This window comes from Podarcis melisellensis (genome assembly GCF_964234715.1).
Source record: "Podarcis melisellensis genome assembly, chromosome: W".
In the NCBI taxonomy this organism is placed as follows: Eukaryota; Metazoa; Chordata; class Lepidosauria; order Squamata; family Lacertidae; genus Podarcis; species Podarcis melisellensis.
Window position 1 is genome coordinate 16,638,550 of NC_138535.1, and position 6,174 is coordinate 16,644,723.

Sequence of the window (6,174 nt, forward strand, 5' to 3'; positions counted from 1 at the left end):
CTCACTGTCATAATAAAGTGGCTTGTGTCTTCGGAAGCAGGCGTTGGTTTTCTTATGCCACTTGACACACTGTGCTTCACCTTTAGAACTTTTTTGCACTAGTTCTTATTACATTTATTTTCCAAAAATGGTTTGGGAGTTGGCAGGGTGGGGTGGGATGGGGAGGTGAGGAAAGGAGAGATTGGGAAGGGGGGGGGGTCCATACAACAAAACGATGCTATAATTCAGTTGTATTGAAACTATTATATTACTCTGTGTTTTCAATAGTCTCTGTACCTGTAATGCTTTCAGTTCCATTGTATTTGGATCAGGGATTTTCTCTGGTCCTTGTTTAACACAGTACATAAATAAAATGTTAAGAATTGATTATAACTTTTCCTTCCAGTGCAATATTTCAGCTTCACAGATTCCATTTCCGCTACCATAGATCCATCAGAGGACAAAGGCAATTAATTTCCAATTTCCTATAAGGCTGATCTTCAACTGGTGGGTTGGGACACAATAGTGAATGACCCTTGAGGTCCCTTCCAACCCTACAATTCTGTGATTCTAAAGACAACCTAGGCAGGGAAACCATCCAAGCCACTCTTCAACCCAGCAGGCTGAGCCAGGTGTACCGCACTGCATTTCTCCAAAAGCTGGGCACTTGGCAATCAGTTGCTCTACTGGAGCAGAGGTGGGGCTGAGTTTGCACAGTAAGGCCCCAGCATGCCTCATGGTGGTGTCTTGGCTGACTTTGTATGCAGACATGCGCCCACCCTCACCTGATCTTTATCATTTCTGTCATCTGATGTTCTGTAGCTGATGTTTAGTTGGTCTGTTCTACTCGACTAATTAGAGTTATCGAGTTGCTGATACTATAAGCAGAACAATAGGCTGGGAAAGAATAACATCAATTGCCATCAATAGAGGCTAGTATGAGGCTTGGGATTGCTACCGTGGAGGGGCGAGGGAGGTATGGCGGTGGGGGCAGATGTCATTGGCGAAGGGGATCGAGATACGGATATGCTTGTACCCCTTCCAATCTGCGCCCCATCCCGAGGGACGAGGGTAGGGTGAGCAAGGATTACTCACCTCTGTCACTGGTGCTGTACAATGCCAGGTCTGTAGGCAACAAAACCACCACCCTGCAAGATTTCTTTACCTCGCAGGGGGTCGACCTGGCTTGTGTGACGGAGACCTGGGTGCGCGAAGGGGAAACGGTTACCTTACGAGAGATGGCGTCTCTGGGTTTCTCCATCCTCCACCAGTCACGGACTGTGGGCCGGGGGGAGGGGTGGCATTATTAATCCGGGAAGATTGTTCTTTCAGGGCTCTACCATTGCCATCGATCCCCAGCATTGAATATGTTGGCCTAGTGTGGGGCTCCGAGGAGAGCTTGGCTGTCTGGCTGGTGTACCAGCCACCTAGCGCACCAGCAGCCACCCTGTCAGGCCTACTGGAGGCGGTGTGGACCTTGGAGTTCCCTAATCTATTGGTATTGGGGGACTTCAACATCCATGCTGATGCCACTCCCTCCTCACAGGCTCTGGACCTGGTGTCTTCCATGGCAACACTAGGGCTCTCCCAGTTTGTTTTGGGCCCCACACATCAAGCAGGCCACACGATGGATTTGATCCTTGGCGTAGGTATAGATGTGGTCATGTCTCCTTCGATGAAGGTGCCATGATCTGATCACTACGCTCTGAAAGCCAGGATTGACTCCCCCCCCCCCCCACTTAGGTGGCGAGCCAATTTGGGCTCGCCCGCAGAGGCTGATGGACCCTGATAGATTCCGTCAAGCCTTGCAGGACCTTGCTCCCCCTGGCGACTCATTGACTGAGCTTGTTGAGGGCTGGAATATCCAGCTCCTGGCAGCCATCGATGAGACCACACCTAAGCGCTCTCTGCGACCCCGCAGAAACCGGGCTCCCTGGTTTACCGAGGAGCTCCGGAAAATGAAGCGGGACCTCAGACGGCTAGAGCGAGTATGGCGGAGTGCCTGTGACGGAGCCTCAAGAACATCTTATAGGGTTTTTATAAAAACCTACGAGATGGCAGTGAAGGCCTCTAAGAAGCCTCACTTCTCGGCCTCCATTGCATCCGCTAGCTCTTGCCTGGCGCAATTATTTAGTATACTTAGGTCTTTAATGTCCCCTGAGGGACAGCCAAATTTAAATAACAATTTGACACACAGCTGTGAGGCATTTGCGAGCTTTTTTGCGGAGAAGGTCCTGTTGCTCCGCCATGACCTCCCTGCCAATTTGGATACAATAACGGAACTGGAGGCCCCTCGACTGTCCTCAGGTCCAGTATTGGACCACTTTGACCGGGTATCCCCAGCCGATGTGGACAGACTCCTCCGAGCTGGAAAGCCCACCACCTGTCCTCTTTACCCGTGCCTGTCTTGGCTGATTAGAGCGTGTCCAGACGAGGTGCGGGCCCCCCTAGGGGATATCATCACTTTGTCCCTTGGCACCGGGACATTCCCAGGGGAACTGAAGGAGGCAGTGGTGCGCCCGCTCTTAAAGAAAACATCATTAGATCCTTTAGATCTATCCAATTACCGCCCGGTTTCGAATCTTCCGTTCCTGGGTAAGGTGATTGAGAAAGCGGTTGCTGAACAGCTTGGTGGGTTTCTGGATGAAACATCGGCTCTGGATCCATTCCAGTCCGGCTTCCGCGCTGGTCATGGGACCGAGACGGCTCTGGTCGCCCTAACAGATTATCTCCGCAGGCAGCTGGATCGAGGCGGGTCGGGGCTGCTGATTCTTCTAGACCTATCAGCGGCCTTCGACATGGTCGATCACGAACTCCTGGACCACCGCCTTGCCGACGTGGGGATCCAGGGCACAGTCCTTCAATGGCTGCGCTCGTTTCTCTCTGGCCGGGGACAGAAAACGCTTGGGGCGGGGAATTGTCATCACGTCACTCCTTGGTGTGTGGAGTGCCTCAGGGTGCAATACTCTCCCTGATGCTTTTCAACATCTTTATGCGCCCCTTCGCCCAGCTTGTCCGGAGTTTTGGGCTGGGTTGCCATCAGTATGCTGATGACACCCAACTCTATCTGTTGATGGATGGCCATCCTGACTCGGCCCCAGACACACTGATCAGATGTTTGGAAGCTGTGGCTGGATGGTTACGTGGGAGCCGGTTGTAGTTAAATCCTTCAAAGACAGAGGTCCTTTGGCTGGATTGGGACGATATGGGATTGAGGGGGCAACTCCCATCTCTTGTGGGGGTGCAATTAGTGCCAGCACCATCCGTTAAGAGTTTGGGTGTAATCTTCAACACCTCCCTTTCCATGGAGGCGCAGATTGCAGCTATAACAAAGGCGGCATTTTTTCATCTCTGCCAAGCTAAGCAGTTGGCTCCTTACCTCTCTTGCCCTGACCTAGCCACTGTGATCCATGTGACAGTCCCCTCCAGGATTTGACATCTTTCTGCAGGGCCTGCAAGACAGAGCTGTTCCTCCAGGCCTTTGGTCGGGGTTCAGTCCGATTCTTTTCTTTCTGTATAAGAACAAGCATTAAAGAGGCCTTCTAGCCCGCTCACAGGTCCTTTATAAGACCAGTGGTAACATTTGGCTCTGGAGAATATTAACCACTCTCAATTTTACCCGTGGACTGCCATCTGTCCATATTTTAATTTGATCTGAACTAATTCTAAGATGTATTTTAACTAATTGATTGCCTGTTTTTTGTTCTTATGTTCTTTGTATACTGTCTTAGTTTCATGATGTTAGCCACCCTGAGCCCGGCTCCAGCCGGGGAGGGCAGGGTACAAATAAAAAATTTAAATTTTTATTTTACAAATAAAAATAAAGTGCAAGCTAAGATGAATCAAATTCTAGAGAAAGTGCAAAGTAATGATGAAAAGATAAAGCAACATAATCTGAAAATTGAGCAATGGGAGCTGAGAATGATTGCTATCCAAGACCGGGAGTGCAGGGTTACCATCCGCTTGCATGGCTTTGTGGAAGCATCAGATGAGAACCCCAAAACTCTTCGTGAGAATATTATGAGGTTGCTGAAAGAGATAGTTCCTGAAGCTCAATGGGAAGAAGTGGACATAGAGCGGATTCACAGTCACTTATAAAAGTACCTTGAGATATAGTCATGAGATTTGCAAGTTATTATAAGAAAGTCATTTTTATGAAAGCAACAAGACAGATCTCTGACCAGCTGATGTAAAAATCAGTACCAATTCAAGTATTCAATGACTTATGCCTGGAAATTATAAGGTGGAGAAGGAGCGTGAAGTCCTGCACTGCAATATTGAAAAATGCTGGAATTACTTATAGCTGGGGCTACCCAGTAACTCTGAATTTTCAGTGGGCAAGAAAATGGTACAAAATAACATCTTTGTAGCAGGAGATGGACCTACTGCAGGAAATGAAGCTGGAACCACAAAGAGACGAGAAGCAAGAAGAGGAACCGGGGGTGGCAGGAGACAAAAAAATGAATAACAAAGACTGAAAGCAAAGGGTGAACTAAATTATATCAGAGTGAAGACATAACAAATATAATGGGAGAAGTTCTGCTGTGGCTCCATGATCGGAGGAGCCTCTCTCTCTCCCCCCCCCCCCACCTCATTGAGAGCATTTTTAAATTGTAGATTTCATGTGCCTAATGAATGGAATATCATTCCTTAATACCTATAGGTATTTTAAGGTCTTTTTTGCCATTTGAATTCCGTCCTTTTCCTAGAGAACACCATAATCTTCGTTTTATCATAATTAATTTGTAATGTTTCCTTTTTGCAATAACTCTCCAAAGCTCTCAACAAATGCCTCAAGCCCACGCTTGTCAAAGACAAAAGTACTACATCGTCTGCATATAAGAAAATTTGCAGGGGTTTATTTGACAAACTCCCCTTGGAGATAACAAGATGCATGTTAAAGGATGCATCCCTGCCACAGAAGCTGTGGGGAGATGCAGCAAACACAGCAGCGTATCTCCAGAATAGACTGCCAACCAAGGGAGCTAAACGCACACCTTTTGAACTTTGGCATGGGAGAGTTCCCAACCTGTCACACATAGTGTGTATGGAAGTCTGTGTTACTACCACATCCCCAAAGAACATAGACACAAGCTTGAATTCAGTATTGTTATGTTCTTATCATTTTAACATCATCTTTGTAAATTCTGTATTCGTGTTGTTAATTTTAAGTGTTTACTCAAATCCTGCTAGTGAGTTCATTTCTTTACATTGTTTCTGTAGATGCAACATAAATGGCTCCCAGTCTTTACACCCAGAGTTTGACACTTGTGAGACAGTGTGGTGTAGTGGTTAGGGTGTTAGACTAGGGGCTCAGCTATACAGCTGCAAATAAAACATTTTAAATGTGTTGTAGAGTGCAATATACAAATGTGACACTAGATGACGATGATGAGCTATGGCAAATTCAATATATTTTTCAAAATGTCTTTTTTAAAACAAAAAAAAAAGCATTTTCACAGCATTTCTTATATGTGTGTAGATTCCACCTAGGACCTGAGAGACTAGGGTTCATATCGCTACTCAGCTATGAGCACCCACCCACCAGTGATTGTCCTTTCCTCCTAAGGCAGGTATAGGCAAACACCAGCCCTCCAGATGTTTGGGACTACAATTCCCATCATGCCTAGCTAACAGGACCAGTGGTCAGGGATGATGGGAATTGTAGTACCAAACATCTGGAGGGCCAGAGTTTGCCTATGCCTGTCCTAAGGTTTTGTGAGCAATTTACTGTGTTCTCCATGTGTTGTGCAGTGGTGTTGCACACACAAGCATACACACACAGTGTTAGAGTACTGTTGATGCAAATCAGAAAGCCTTTTCTGCTTTGCAAAGCCCTGAGAGCAACAACAGGCACTCTTAGGCAGAGATTATGTATTTGCGGTCTTCTCAGTCATAACCATAGCTGTCAACCTTCCCTTTTTTGTGGGAAATTCCCCTATTTCAGTGCCATTTCCAGCTGCTATCCCGGATTGTTAGATATCCCGTAGACTGTCCCTGGAACAGGTGAGGCTGCTGATCCCTTATTTTCAAATCCGAAAGTTAACAGCTATGCTGCTGATCCCTTATTTTCAAATCTGAAAGTTAACAGCTATGCTGCTGATCCCTTATTTTCAAATCTGAAAGTTGACAGCTATGGTCATAACACTAGAACTCAGGGACATTCAATGAAGCTGAATGTTGGAAGATTCAGGA